This window comes from Electrophorus electricus, unplaced genomic scaffold, assembly GCF_041902795.1.
Source record: "Electrophorus electricus isolate QZ-2024a unplaced genomic scaffold, ASM4190279v1 Scaffold188, whole genome shotgun sequence".
Lineage (NCBI taxonomy): Eukaryota > Metazoa > Chordata > Actinopteri > Gymnotiformes > Gymnotidae > Electrophorus > Electrophorus electricus.
In genome coordinates, this window is record NW_027658469.1 from 39,898 (window position 1) to 54,415 (window position 14,518).

General features: G+C 40.5%; 1 protein-coding gene across 5 annotated transcripts in view; it reads left to right on the forward strand.

The window, feature by feature from the left end:
• Positions 1–1,078: 1,078 nt before the first annotated feature.
• Positions 1,079–14,518, forward strand: part of LOC145655141 (gamma-1-syntrophin-like) — a 35,201-nt gene continuing 21,761 nt past the window's right edge. For 3 of the 5 annotated variants that reach the window (XM_081708909.1, XM_081708913.1, XM_081708912.1), the window contains exons 1-2: positions 1,079–1,554; positions 9,235–9,382. The gene's annotated coding sequence lies outside the window, so the exon portion shown is untranslated. Of the gene's footprint in view, positions 1,555–9,234; positions 9,383–9,584; positions 9,653–14,518 lie in introns of all 5 variants that reach the window. The other 2 variants (XM_081708910.1, XM_081708911.1) reach the window with 2 other exon arrangements.

The following is a 14,518-nucleotide window of genomic DNA, read 5'->3' on the forward strand; positions in this document are numbered from 1 at the left end:
TTTAACTTTACTGCTCATAAAGTTTCTAAACACAAATGCCGAGATCAGCACTCGGTGATAGCAGGTTGCTTGGGAAGCAGACTTGGAACGTATTATAACAGTCTTGGTTGGCACTGTTTGTTGAGACTTGCTTGAGACCTCATGTTATCTCGCCAAAGATGACTCGTGAGCAGCAAGAGCACAGTGTTTGTGTTTTTTTTGTTTTGTTTTGTTCTTGTTCACAGGGGAAATCACTTCACACAGGAAACTATCCCACCTGGCAACTATGTCCGTTCCTTGATATGTCGGATGTTGTTCCGTGCAAACAAATTAGAGGTGTGGAATTTTTAGTCATTGGTGTGTTCACTTTATTTCTGTCAGGTCGTCATGGGTAATTTAAAAAACACCTATTAGAACCAATTATGAAGTGACAGTTTTTAAGATGGGGAGAGCAAAGAAAAAAGAAAAGAAAACCTTTATCTTGACTTAAGACGACCTTTCTGCCAACCGACGAATGTTTGTAAATGAATAAGACAACCCAATGAAGTAAACTCGTTTGGCGAAACTGATATGGTGTTGGACCTTTTTGCCATTCATTTAGTATCTTGTCATCCGCACGATAGAAGAACATCTGCTGAGATGCACCAACTGTTACAGCAGAAACAGTCACTGTATTCACTGCTGGGGACGAGTGGTGTGTCATGACATACCGTGGTGTCGACTTATTACTCAAAACGCCGGTTAATATAATATGCAAAAAGCCGTTTTTTGCAATAGCTGTTCAGGTGGCTGTTTTCTATGACTAATTATTATCATTCCATGTAAACGAAGGAAAATAGTTTATTGTGTGAATAATTTGTACTGGAATGTGTAAGCCTAACGTTTTAGGTCAGATTAGGTATTAATATTATCAGGAAAACACTCAAATTGATTAAACACCGTCAATCGTCAATTGTATGTAACGTTCTAGCGCTGTAGCGCCAGGAAGCAGCCCGTGATTACTAAAGCCTGTACGTCTTCACCAAATTCTACCGCATTGAGCAGATGCAACAAAATCTGTCTAGTTTCAAAGCCGCCCGTCTAAGAGTGAACGGCATATACCTTTTGTGTCCAAGAAATTAAAATTTTGGTGTTGAATACTCAGAAACCTTGGTCAGTTGGCTGAAGGAGAGAATTCGTTTAATATAACGAGTCACTGAGGCTGTCGGCGAGGGGGGCGCTTCTAATTTTTCAGACAGTCATTATTACAGCACCATGGAGCAGACAGCAGCAGTGAGCAAGAAAATGTAGAGCCGTGCACTGCGTGGATTGCGGAGGATGTTGGCGAACAGGACAGCCGACGTGCCGTTCCTGCACTGGGAATACAACACAAGAACATGCTTATCGTACTGATGGAGAGAATTTGACGATTCTCTTGGTCCATTGCCAGTTAGCGGGGGAGCGACTACTGAGTCGGTTTTGATCCGGAACGTAGTGTATGCCATGGGCTGAAATGATCAAATCGAGAATTCAAGAGGGATAAAAGAAAGCGCCCAACTGGAACCAATAGCAAATCACCACCTGTTAACAGAATAGGTAAGCTTTGCACCAGAGTGTCTAAAATATGCCATAAGGTTGAGCTGGAACCTAACGCAGCACAATTGGTGCGCAAATTCAATTTGCAGGCGAGCTTGATACAGCTGCGAGGGACAGTCATATTGAAAACTGTGCATAGATTTGTGTAAAAGGAAAGAAGCGGGATTTTGGCTAAGCGTATTGCCTGAGAATCGTATTAGGTATGGTGTCATTTTATTACGAAAGTAAAACCTCCAGTTGAAAACCTGAAAAAAGACTGCACAAAGCCCGCCTATAGAAGCGACTGAGAACTGACCTGCCACGCTTACTTTTGAATGCTGACCAAATAGCAGGTGGATGGACAGACTGCTGTGTCAGATAGTCTTCCTCAACCTTTACTTGGCAACAATTTCAGGTGAAATGATATACACGACCCAAAACTACACCGAAAACCTCGTTGATCTGATAGGCCTACTAACAGGAAAATTAAACCTTAAAATACCAGATACGCGCCTTTATACATGCATGGCTCTGTGGAATGGGTCTGTCCCGTTTAATGATGGATGTTACACAATTTAACAAAACCTCATGCAAAATCTGATGTTTAAAATTTCAGTTATTTCGTGTTGTCGGGGAATGTATGCTCTCCAGAACTGAAATAAAATAGGACATGTGCGTCATACATTTTTTTTTAGCTTGTCTAATGGGCTGTCCAATCCGTGCGGTTAATGTAAGTTTTTCTTCAATACGAACAGGCCACGACTGTGCTTGCTGCATGACTGAGTTGAACGACAAACCAGTTATTCAAGCACTAGGATAAAGAACACAACTAGCAACTATTCTGTCGGTTGCTGCATTGATTAACCGATTAAAAGATTTCTTTTCATCTTCATAAACTCTGGATTTGATCATCTTGCACAAAACTTAAATATATATAAAAATATATTTTTAACGTATTTAAGTATTTCTTCTATAAATATCTAGTGAAATATATATGCAAAATCAGTGAACGGTTCAGTAGCTTCTCGTCATCACCGGACTATACAGAGAACAGCAGACGAAATTACCCTGTGTTGATGCTGGACCCATTACAGTGGAAAAAACTCCACTATACGACGACGATATTGACAATACATTAAAAAAAACGCGTTAACGAGTCCAGTGTAAAAAAAATCGTCATGGAATCTTCCCCAGTTGTTACTAGTTTCTAACAACTAAGAAAATGAGAAGCATAAACATCTAATACGTTCCTTCTACGAGCTACTTTTTCTTTGGGCGGTAATGCATGACTGTAGCGCTGGTGTGGTGTGTAAGGTCAGGATTTTATAGCTCTCTTCCCAAAAGGCATAAACGGTATTGACTCACGTACTTTAGAAGGCTTCCGTCCATGCTTCTGTGTCATTTTTCAAATCCTTTCCCTCGCTCAGCGTGAGGTATAGCTATGCTTTATCATAATTCATCGGTGAATAATATTTTAACCAACAGTCTTACTGTCGATTTGTCACTAATCTTGTCACTAATGTCAATCAGTTGTTGTACCCCTAACTAGGGTACTTTGCTTGTTTGGGGCTTGTGTTTCATCATGTGAAATTCACTGACAGTGGTGTGTCACTGAGCCAGCTGTCACTATGTCTGCCACTACAGTAGATGGATGAGGTCTGTGGACCATGGAGAGAAAACATCCGCTTTCTGCTCTCAGTATAATCAGATCATTAGTCTGTGAAGGCAAAGTTCCTGGCAGCTTTTCCCAGAGAATACTGAGGGCCTGCGGTCCTGGGTACTGGTGATTCACCTCAAAGTAGCAACCCGCTGTGTGTACTGTTCCTGAGGCAGAGACCAGAGGTACAGGCTGGTAGGTTGGTCATGTTCATGAAAACATCTTCACCTCTTAATTAGGGTTTTAAGTTAGAGAAAGTGTGAGGAACTACCAACCAGACATGTTTTTCAGGGCACTTTCTTTGATTTGCAAATGTTTGATTTTTAGCACAATCATGAGTTGATGGAAGGTTTAACTCTGGAACACTTTTATGGGGTATGTATCCCTAGCTCAGCACAGTAATTAGTGAATAATACCTTTAGAGTATTAGAATTATTGTACAAAATGAATTCAGATTCAAATATGTATGAGGGGAGAGAACTCTGCGCATGTCTATATTGTAAAACTGGAAGCTAGGAAGCACCACAGTTTTGCTTAATTATGTATTCTCAAGTCACACAGAATGTTATGTATCTCATTAATATTTTATAAAAGATTATCATAGTGATTATTCACAAGTCTTGAATAATGATTAGAATAGATGGACTGTTCAGACTGTTCAAGTGATAGACTATTGTGTCATTTATCTGTTTTTCTGGGAACAGATTCTATTCCTCACCCAGCACCTTTATAGAAATCCAGGCTGATCCCTTAAAGAGCCCACCAAAGCTGTCTTCCTTTTGATGTGAAGGGTTTGTAGTGTGATGTGTGGGATGGCCTGCCCTGAATTGTGTGCAGTGTGCATGGCTGTTTCTTGAGCGATGCGTCACTTCCAGGCCCCTGCAGTGAGCCTCTCTTGCTCTCACCTGTTGAGCTCACTCCATTATGCCCCCAGATGTGCAGCATAACAAGCATGAGTGCTGCACAGCTCTCTGACTGGGCTGAGAGCCAGTGTTAAGGTCAGCTGAGCACTGGCTAAGGGGTCAGGCCCAGAGTGTTGTTCTGAACCTTACAATCATCAGGAGAAATCAGCAGTGTGGAGTTTACAAAATGCCACACAAACTGGCAAACACACATGCTCACCTTATATGCTAAAAGGATAGATGGGTAGCCTTTGTAACTAAAATTCAGAGCAATATGGTGTAACTTCAGTTAGTTAGGCTCCAAACTGAAGGATTCAATGCAGAAAATTGCTTAAATATCACATTATTTACCACAACAATAAGACATAATGAAAAATGAATCTTTTGTCAAATTTTTGACAAAGATTTTTTTCAACAAGCAAAAGATGCTTGTTGAAACATCAATTTTCATCTGAAAAGATATAGCATTGACATTTTCACTGGAAGTTTTAAAACACGATATATTTCCCTGGTCCAAAAAAACACTAGTACGTCACAAAGCAGAGACGCAGTCTGTGACAGGGACTCATCTTTGTCTGTTGTTATTTATTTTAGCAAACAGAAGACAAACAGTAATTTCTGATCTGACATCAATATTTTTCTCATAACCCTAATCCAGCTTTCTTTAAATGAAAAAAATAGTATGGGTTACATGCTTTCTTACACTGTGAGATGCTAAGAAACTGGCCTATGCATTTGTTTTTCTATTACTACTGCAATGCATTGCATACTGGATTGACAGCATCTTGTTTAGAATGCTGCAGCCAGAGTATTAACACATACAAGAAAGAGAGAGCACCTTACACCTATTTAGCATAATTGCACTGTCGGCCTGTTTTAAAATTGATTTTAAGATTCTTTCACAGGTTTTTAAAACAAGTCTTGAACTTTCATATATTTCAGAATGTGACATTATTATTAGTAGTAGATGAGAACTGATTTAGTGAATTTTGCTAAATGTTTTAATATTGTTCATGATCTCATGAGCACATAGCTTATTTCTTATTTAAGTAAGGAAATAACTTCATTGGGTGAAGTTACACTCTTAAAGCAGATCACAGTCAGATACTTTCTGAACGGCAACAGCTCTAGCGGCTGCTTTTCTTGCAAATGTGTAATATTTGACTATATTACTCTATCATTGGGAATTTTGTACTAGGTAATGGAAATCACAATTCACTTTACATGTTTTCTTGGCCACAGTTTGGCTCTGGTCTGTGTCTCCCAAAAGCAGAATATTATTTTGCAACAAGGGTTTTTTGTAGACATGGATTTGATTGGTGTGGCAGGTACTACCATTGTTTGCTCTATGACTTCATTAAGCATACATTCATCCAAGACAGGAGATCTTGTTCATATAAATATTCATAACGATACTCATCAAAGACAGGCGTTTGCTGCTTCACTGCTTCTCATTATGTCTGCTAATATGTGCCAGTTAGTCTCTTGTCAACACGACTCAATTTATTCCATTTTTAATGGGGTGTCCTCGTTTAACACTAGGTGTCGAGGGTACTAGCTGGTAAGAGGCAAATAAATCAGAATGGAGCTTCCCCTTAGTTTTTCTGTAGCAGTGCCACATGGTTTGGAGTCCTCCTTCTGGCTAGCGGTAGTAATTATGTGCCTTCTTTGGTATAATGAGCCTCAGTGGGGGAAATAGTTGTGTTAGATTGGCCCTGGCAACTCCCAAGTATTCTGGAGCTGTTCCTGTCCAATAGCCATCCATCACAGTGCACTAGGTCAAGCCCCAAGTCATAAACACCCTGCTCTCTTATTTCCTCTTCCTCTGTTACCTTGTTGCTCTTAAATACCCTAGACTTGTGGTAGACCACTGGATGTTTCTGATTTATTAATTAATGAGGAACCAAATGCAGAGATTCAGGTGGCCTGGCATTGGCACTGTCAGTGGATTATAATCACATAAAAGGCTTGCATTGGAGGGTCAATCCTTTTGACCCATAGGCACACGAGTAGTGATGAGTCACACTTTTGTCTGTTTAGTAATTATAAGCTACTGCAATAACCACTTGGGTAGAGGAGTTCTGTGTAAGGCTTGGAGGTCAGGTGACTCATTGGCCAATCAATAACATTTTAATTTTTTATTCTTGAAAAACTATAGCTGGTTATTTTGGGGCATTCTCCTGCTGAAATTTGAAGCATTTAACCTCACAGGAACTTGGTAGGCTTTTTAATGTTTTCTTGCCAACTTTAATGTGACATTTCTCTTTTTTTCACTATTTTAATCAGTTTTTATAGTTTTAGCACACATAAAAGTTTAAGAACAAATGCGAGCAGAGTTCAGGGACAAAGAAAACAAAAATTAAGGGGACTGTTTTAAATTTGTGGGTAATCAGTGGGTAATTACAATAGTGGTCACTGAATTGAAGTATGTACTGAGTTGGAGTATAGTAATATGGAGTATGTGCTCCATATGGCTTTCTTTTCTTTGCAATGGTTTGTTTTTTAGGTTATACTTGTGTTTACTCTTTATTGCAGTCTCTGGTGCCTTCAAGCATAGCTTCCAGAGTGAATTCACCTACTGAAAAGGGTTTTATGATGACATTAAATTAAAATAATAACTTGTCCACTACTGTGTTTCAGTGTGTTTCAGTGCTCTGAACATGAGCAGAGATGGAGTCGCTTGCAGTAAGATGAATGCAATTTATTGTAGAATACAGGTATTCCACAGTCATAATCCAGAGAACATAAGCCAGGGTCAACAATCCAAAAACGCAGTCAACAAAGTAAACAAAAGAGAAGGGGAACAGGCAAGGAGGGTAATCCAAAAACAGGTGGAGATCCAATAAACCAGAGAAACAGACAACGATAAACAATGGCTCAGAAAGATATCAAACAATGACGAGACTGCAACGACTGAATACAAACACTGGGTTTAAATACAGAGACTAATGAGGACTAACATGATACAGGTGAGTACAATAATATTAAAGTCATAGTTATTCACAGCTCAGCCTTGCCAAGCTGGGACAGAGAAATTATGTCAGTTTTCCCATTCGGGGGATAACCCCCTCCTGTAAATGCTACATAGTCATATTTATTTAGTGAATGACAGAGACATCATGAGTGGACATTTCCTGTCAATTTTTTTTGTAAGACATGGTGCAAGAATCTGATTAGACTCGTTTTCTTTATTTCCACCACAGAATTATACTGCACCCAGATGGCATTGCGCAATTCATGATGAATGGGTACTGAACACATTCAGAAGTGTGATGTATCTTAAAACACCTACCTATTGCTATAGAAAAAGATGTGACTTCCATTGCCATGGATTAGCCAAGCCAGAGCAGCCATCAACATGGCAAACGAATGTTAAATAGTGATCTTTACAATGAAGATACTCATGCCTTCAGACAGCACACATATAATCAATAAAAGGCTTATCCAATGTCTGTACCCTTCAAAAACCCATTTTGAAGGGTTCTAATAATTCTAAAAGAATATAGATTTCCACATCCCTTCCTACATTAAGTGCTCAACCTTAAGTGCACTGGTGTTGATGAGAAAACTGTAAACATACAACAGTGCCAACTATTTTAGGTAGAACCATCTGCAGTTATATTTATTTCCTAAACAGTTTTAATTGGCAAATACAAAGCATTTATTTGCAAATCTATTTCATTTGGCTATATTTGTATGTTTGAAATTCTCTTCAAAAACAAATGCGAGGGAAGGTGTTTTATTTTCCTGAATTGGTACTGTGGTAGTTTGGAAACAATTACTCTGAGGTTTTATAAATCATTGCAGTTCTGCAGCCATACAATTAACATACACTTTAATTATTTGATGATGAGACCTTAAAAAGTTTAGTATTATGCAATTTTTCTTGTTTTGTTTTGCATTTTATATATATATATATATATATATATATATATATATATATATATATATATATATATATATATATATATAAATGTAATGCAGGTGGAGACTCATTAGACACAGTGTAGAAGCCCTAGAGGTTAAACAGAATGGCAAAAATTTGTATTATGGTGTCTTGGAGAAAATTTCCCAGAGCGCATGCAGTGTCAGCTTGGCTATGAAGGGTGGGGACCCCAGTCAGCTCTGTAGTAAACAGGGAAGATATTTATTTTGTCTGAATCACTGGCTGAGAAAAAACACATAGTAGAATACGCAGGTCTTCTGTAGCTTGTGGGAATGTGCTCACTCACCTGTTCTAAAAAGAGTTGTGAAATGCTCAGGTCCAGCAGGTAGGTGAGCCACAGAGAGTGGGTGAGTGAGACAGATAGCACTGTAGTAGAAAAAGGGGACTTTGAATTATATGACCTTTGTGTGTGTGTAAGTGTCAGGGGGTGGTGGTACATGTACACCTCATGAACCACTTGCATCAACCTTTCTGGATAAGTACTTGTTTCTGGCCCTTTAAAATGGCCTTGTTTTGTCATTGTGAGGATCCTTTCTGGCCCTATGTCTGCAAATATCTTGCGGTTTGAATTATAAATCACATGAAGAACTACACACACCTAGATCTATACGAGATAAAAATGATTTAGGGGTTGTTTTCCTTATTAATTATTCAAATGTCAAATTGTAAATTCTGAAGTTATTTACCCAGATATGCTGATATTTGGAGGCACTAAATGTTTTACAGTCTTGTAGTCATTCCAGAGTTGCAGGTCGGGTCAGTAATAACCATGCTCTGTACATTATCTGCACATAATAGAATATGCTGATTTTTGTAGTGTAATATTTTCATATTTAGAAAAGATTTACAAATGGGAGTTTGGAGCAAAACACAGCAGTCTGTCTGAATTCTGAATTGTATTTGCCAGTGAGGTATTAATGTCACTCGTACAACATGTATTATGCATTAGACAAATCTCAGAATCAAAGGAATTGATAGCATAAATGAAAATGGTAATGAGGAGATGCTGAAACAGTGCTATCTATGTACTTGCAGAATATGGTAAAAGTACCCATGGTCACTTTACTGTATGTATAGCAAGTATACTGTTGTTGCATTGGTAGCACTGTTGTCTGAACATATCTGCAGTAACAAAAAGGGGCCTCCAGTCACAGGGGATAGTAATTACTGTGGCTCAGCATTTCTTGTGTACTCAGCAGGTGGTGTTGGCAGGGGTGAAGGGACCTCCAGACACAGCTAAGTTCACCTCCTGTCCCAGCGTGAGGAGCAGCTGGCATCCCTGGGTCCCCACAGACCTTATGGCTTGACCGCCACACTTACCGTGCTGTGGATCTTTCTGTGCAGGTAAACCTAACAAACTAAAATTTCCCATGGTAAGAGAGTGTATGGCCAGAATGAATAGCTTAAAGTTCAAAATTAACATAGCTTGTCAAAAATAACATACTGATTTGCTTATGTGTGAAATGATTCAGTGATGCAGTTGTACCTGAGGATTTAACCTGAGATACGACTTTGTTGTAATGTATTTTTTATGTTCTGAGTTTAGGCACAAGCAAAAACACTCTGACTGCTATTAGAGACACATTTTCGGACAGAAAAGAGAAGACTGAATATGTAAGACACCCTATACCTGTATTAAATCAGCAATGCATATAAGAAAATGACAGGCAGCGCTCATTTTAATGTGCAAATCACATATAATTTTCTCACCATAGAAAATCCAGCCCTCAAATGTTGAGTAGAACGTAAACACCCAGCAGGGGGCTAAGGACAGTGAGAGCTCTTGCTCAGAGAGACAATAATGTCTCCCAGGCTCACTACATGTGAATCGTGCAGTTGGGAGCTGAAAATGTTCTAGACAGATGCCTTTTTATTACAATGGTTGGGGGGATTAAAATCTACATAAAACAATAGAATGTTTTTAGAAAGTTTATGTGCGAGTATTTTAGATAATTAATGGAATTAATGCAAAACTTTTTTATGAAAATGTAATGATAAATTGCTATGGCTGGCTCTAGACCACTTTTATAGAAACTTCATATTTAAAGGTTTTTAATGCCAGTATAATGAAATTTTAAAAAAGATATGAATTCACTGACTGCTTTGTCCATCACCACCTGATCCAACTAAAGAGAAAGAGAGCTTTCATTATCTTTAGATTACTTACGCTTGTGCAGTTCTCCACACCTGCCCTTCGTCTCTTCGCTTGTTGTCTCGGATGGCAACACAGGTTATACCCAGGTAGACAGAAAAGAAGAACAGTGCTGTTCAGGCAGTACCCTTGACTCCCTCCCCTTTTATAAGCAGACTATAGTTCTGATTCAGTGACTGATTCAGAGTTAGCAGTTATAGTCCTCAGTATCAGGGCCTTAGGCATGGAGTCCCTAAGTTACATTTGTATTGGCAGTGGAGGCTCAGTGGTTAAGGTGCTTGGCTTCTGATTGGGAGGTTCCTCGTTCGAGCCCTACCACCGCTGAGTTGCTGCTGTTGGACCCCTGAGCAAGGCCCTTTACCCTCAGTTGCTTCTGTCTAGGTTTGGGCTGCCTGGCAGTGTCCTAAGCCACACCTGTTGGTGGTGTGGCATTTGGCAGAGGTATTCTGTACCTCTATTCTGCTGTGTGTCTTAGATTTGTAAGAAAACATGTCCATAACAAACATCCAGGAGAGAAGGTGGTTGCTTCACACAGCTTTTACTAGTTATTATGCAGTTTCAAGGGTATAGTGTACCTCTGGTTTAATTCAGCAAATATGCAACAAATGCAGCATCACAGCCCCCTTCAAAACCAGCAGCATCCTGTTAAGTCAAGACTCCAAGAATGCCCATCCTGAAACACTAGACACCAATCCATATAATCACATTTCTTTTAATGATAACAACTTAATTTTACATTCACGCACATTTTGATAAAGTCATTCTGAGTAAAGGTAGCTCAGTGTAGCTGTGTTGTATTAATCTAGGTTGATATTTAAAAAGGCACTACGTTTCCCATTTTTTATTCAAATAGACAACAGTTTTTTCAGTCCTCAGACTGCCCATATTGCAAACATTCTCACATTGTAAATTACCAAATTACAAGTATAAAAAGCTGTGAATGGATAGAGTAATGTGACACACATATGATATATATAGGATTACTGGTCAATGATGCCTTTACAGAGATAGTGCTTTAATGTGCCTGAACAAGAATTAAACACCAACTCAAAAATAATTTAGGAGTACAGTTGTACGCTTTAACTTTTCCTGCATGACAACAGTTTTTTTTGTGTGTTGGCTATTATGGGTATAACTAAATAATTGAGTGATTTGGCTTCTGTTGCCACTCTTTCAATAGAAATTCCTTCCAGTTGCTCCCATTTTGTATTCCTATTTATAAATCAGTGGCTTTAACTTGTACGTCATTGATATGACAGCAAGGCAGATGCAGATTTATAAAACAGGATTTAAAGCTAGTAGACCATGAGTTGTTAGTGAATTTCTGCATATTTGTTGTTTACAGTAGTAGTTTTACAAAGCTTACATTTAAGAGTACTGTTTAAATTAAGAGTACAGCGAAATAAATGTCAACCCTTAAATGTTATATTGTTTGGGTTAGTGGTGTTAGTACAATTATAACGAACACCACTGCTGCTAGATGATATGAATCCAGTCCTCCATTCAGAACGTTCAGATCAGGTATTTTGCTGTGTGTATAATTTCTGTAGTGTTTTATTGCAAAATATAGGATTGGCTATAATGCTGTATTTACATTACATAAAACCCTTTATAGCAGCTAGGTGCTTGTAGGTTGCTGTATGATTATTGATATTATCTGCTATAACATGATATAATGGTATAGTATTGTAGCTTTAAGAGGATGAAAACCCAGAGAATGCCATCATTATTCAAAATGAACACACTGTTTATTTATGCACAATAACAGGGAAATGACTAGAATTAAAAGGACAACTGTATCACAAACATGGTGGAAGTACTCCTGAACTTTAAAACAAAATAGAGTTGTCATAAAAAAAACACATTACAATTTTAACTAAATAATCCTGCGATGAGGTTCACTATATTATGAGAGTTGTTGCTGTGCCCCTTTCCACTTCACCTGACAACCCAAATTCTATGATGATACCACACAGAACTCTCAAGGCTGTTCCATACTGCTGACCCCAACAGGCTGAACATAGTGTCTGAGACATGCAGGCACACCGTGCTTTGGGCACGCTGTCCTCCTCGGTCCTCGGCAGACAACCAAACCCCAGCTCTGTGAGTTCCCTGACCACATAGCCAAACATCAGGAGAGCTGGAGTAAACTGAGAGAAGCCTCTTCAAACCTCAATTTTGGCCCGGCTTGAAACACCATGCTTTAGGTCTCAAGGAAGACATGCATCGAGACTATTCTCTGTCCTGGCTCCCATATGGTGCGACAACTGGCTGTCTGGAGAGCAGAGTCCATTGCAGTTTTCAAATGCAGACTGAAGACTTATCAATTTGTGGAATATTTAGAATGACCATTAATCCTGCACCTTTGTTGAGTAACTGAAACTCTAGTACAAACTCTGTTTGTTATTGTTTGTTATTGATATGATATAGAGCTTATGCTTATTTTGCACTTCTAGGTATCAGTACTGAATCCTGTATTTCAGAAGTATTCTAGTTCAATGGTATCTTGAACTCTAACCTACTGTACTGGCTAGGATACATTCTATGAGTATTTTCACATGGCACTTTTGTAAGTCACTTTGGATGAGAGCGTCTGCTAAATGCCGAAATTGTAAATGTAAATGAAGTGCCCCATGAGCCAAGGTCCAAGGCTTCCAGACACCAAGACCACCAACTGAAAGTTGCACCCTTGGTCACTGTGGAGGTCCTAAGGCACTTGAAAGCAACAGAAGAACTCCTTCACTAGCTGCTCTACCATTGTTGCCACACTCTAGTCCAAGACTGCACATGCCTCGGACCACTTTGTAAAGTAATCCATGACCAGGTGTGATGGAACGAGGCTTAAGCAGGATGCAGGGATGAGGCACGTTGGGACAAATGTTTTATATAACATAAAACACCTACACTTATCACACATGCTACATTACATCAAACACGGACAAACATATATACACACACTCAAGACGATTACACACAACAAGGATCAGGTGGACGACACAAGAGGGCGTGACACTACCGACTAACACACACACACACCAGAGGACCAGGCAGTCTGCCATAGGCCAGCGCGAGCAGGAGCATGGGGGGGAATACCGGAATTAGGACAAAGACAGATACAGGAACGCCCAAACTAATGGGCACTGACACAGACAAAGAGGGGAACAAAGTGATTGGTACATTTAAGGTAACAGGGGACTGGCACGAGGACAGGGACAGACTCATGAACAACACCACACATATTCAAGAGTCTGGGGAAAGGAGAAGGCGCCCCAGCCAGTCCCCCAGTCATCAGCTGGTTTGGAGGCTGATCAGCCTGGGGAGGAATGTCCTTCGCTGGCTTGGGTAGCGGGCACTGTCCCGATTTTGGCGCATGCGCACCGGGAAGCGTACTAGCCATGTTGCCTGGTTCTGGTGCAGGCACTGGTGTCGCTGCCTTTTTGCCTCCACGAGGCTTAGGCGTAGGCGCATGCGCTTTGGGAGCTCTCGCCTTAGAGAGAGGAGTGTCCTCCTCTGAAGACGATGCTGCTTCTCTGCCAGTCACCCAGGGCAGCTAGCTTGCTCCAGGGCGGCATGCCCTGGGCAGAGCCTTAGGTGGAGCCTTGGATGCTGGGGGTTCTTCGTCCTCGGAGCCCGTAACTTCGCTCTGCAAGGAAGGATCCCCATGAGGGACCTCCTCCACCTCCATCGAAGGGTCCTCCTCACGATCGGACCCTATTTCTGACTTCACTCCCCTGTCTCTCCATACTCAGTGCAGCCCTCTGAATAGTCCATGCAGGGGTCATAGGACCCAGTGGAGTCCATCTCCGATTGCTGGTTATCGTAGTCCAGCTGGTCTTCATAGGACTCAGCCGCGTCCGAACCTGGACCATATACAGGGCCCGCCCAAAATTATCCAGTGGGTTCCTCCCTCATCGAGGATCCTTGAAGTGAGGCCAGGATGAGTGACGGCCTCTCCGTGGGATAATTGATGTCCACGGAGTCCAACTCCGAGGACTGGAAATCATTATACCAGTCCTCTGCCTCTGCACCGTATCATGACACCAGGAATACGTAATGGTTCCCAGCATCAGTGGTGGGAAAGGGGCCTTGGATGTCCATGGTGACAGTGAGCAACAGCCCAGCCAATAGAATATCTGCTACTATAGTTTCTTCCCCACAGTGAAGTGCCCCACACCAACCGGCCCATGCACTGCACCCAGCGCATTTTTTTTCGGACTGCACAGGCACCAAATTGTCCTACACATGATATGGCAAACTATCATGCACCTGTTGCCCCGCCAACATTGAAGCACCTTAACTGTGGGCCCATGTGATGTCAGGAGAGCTCC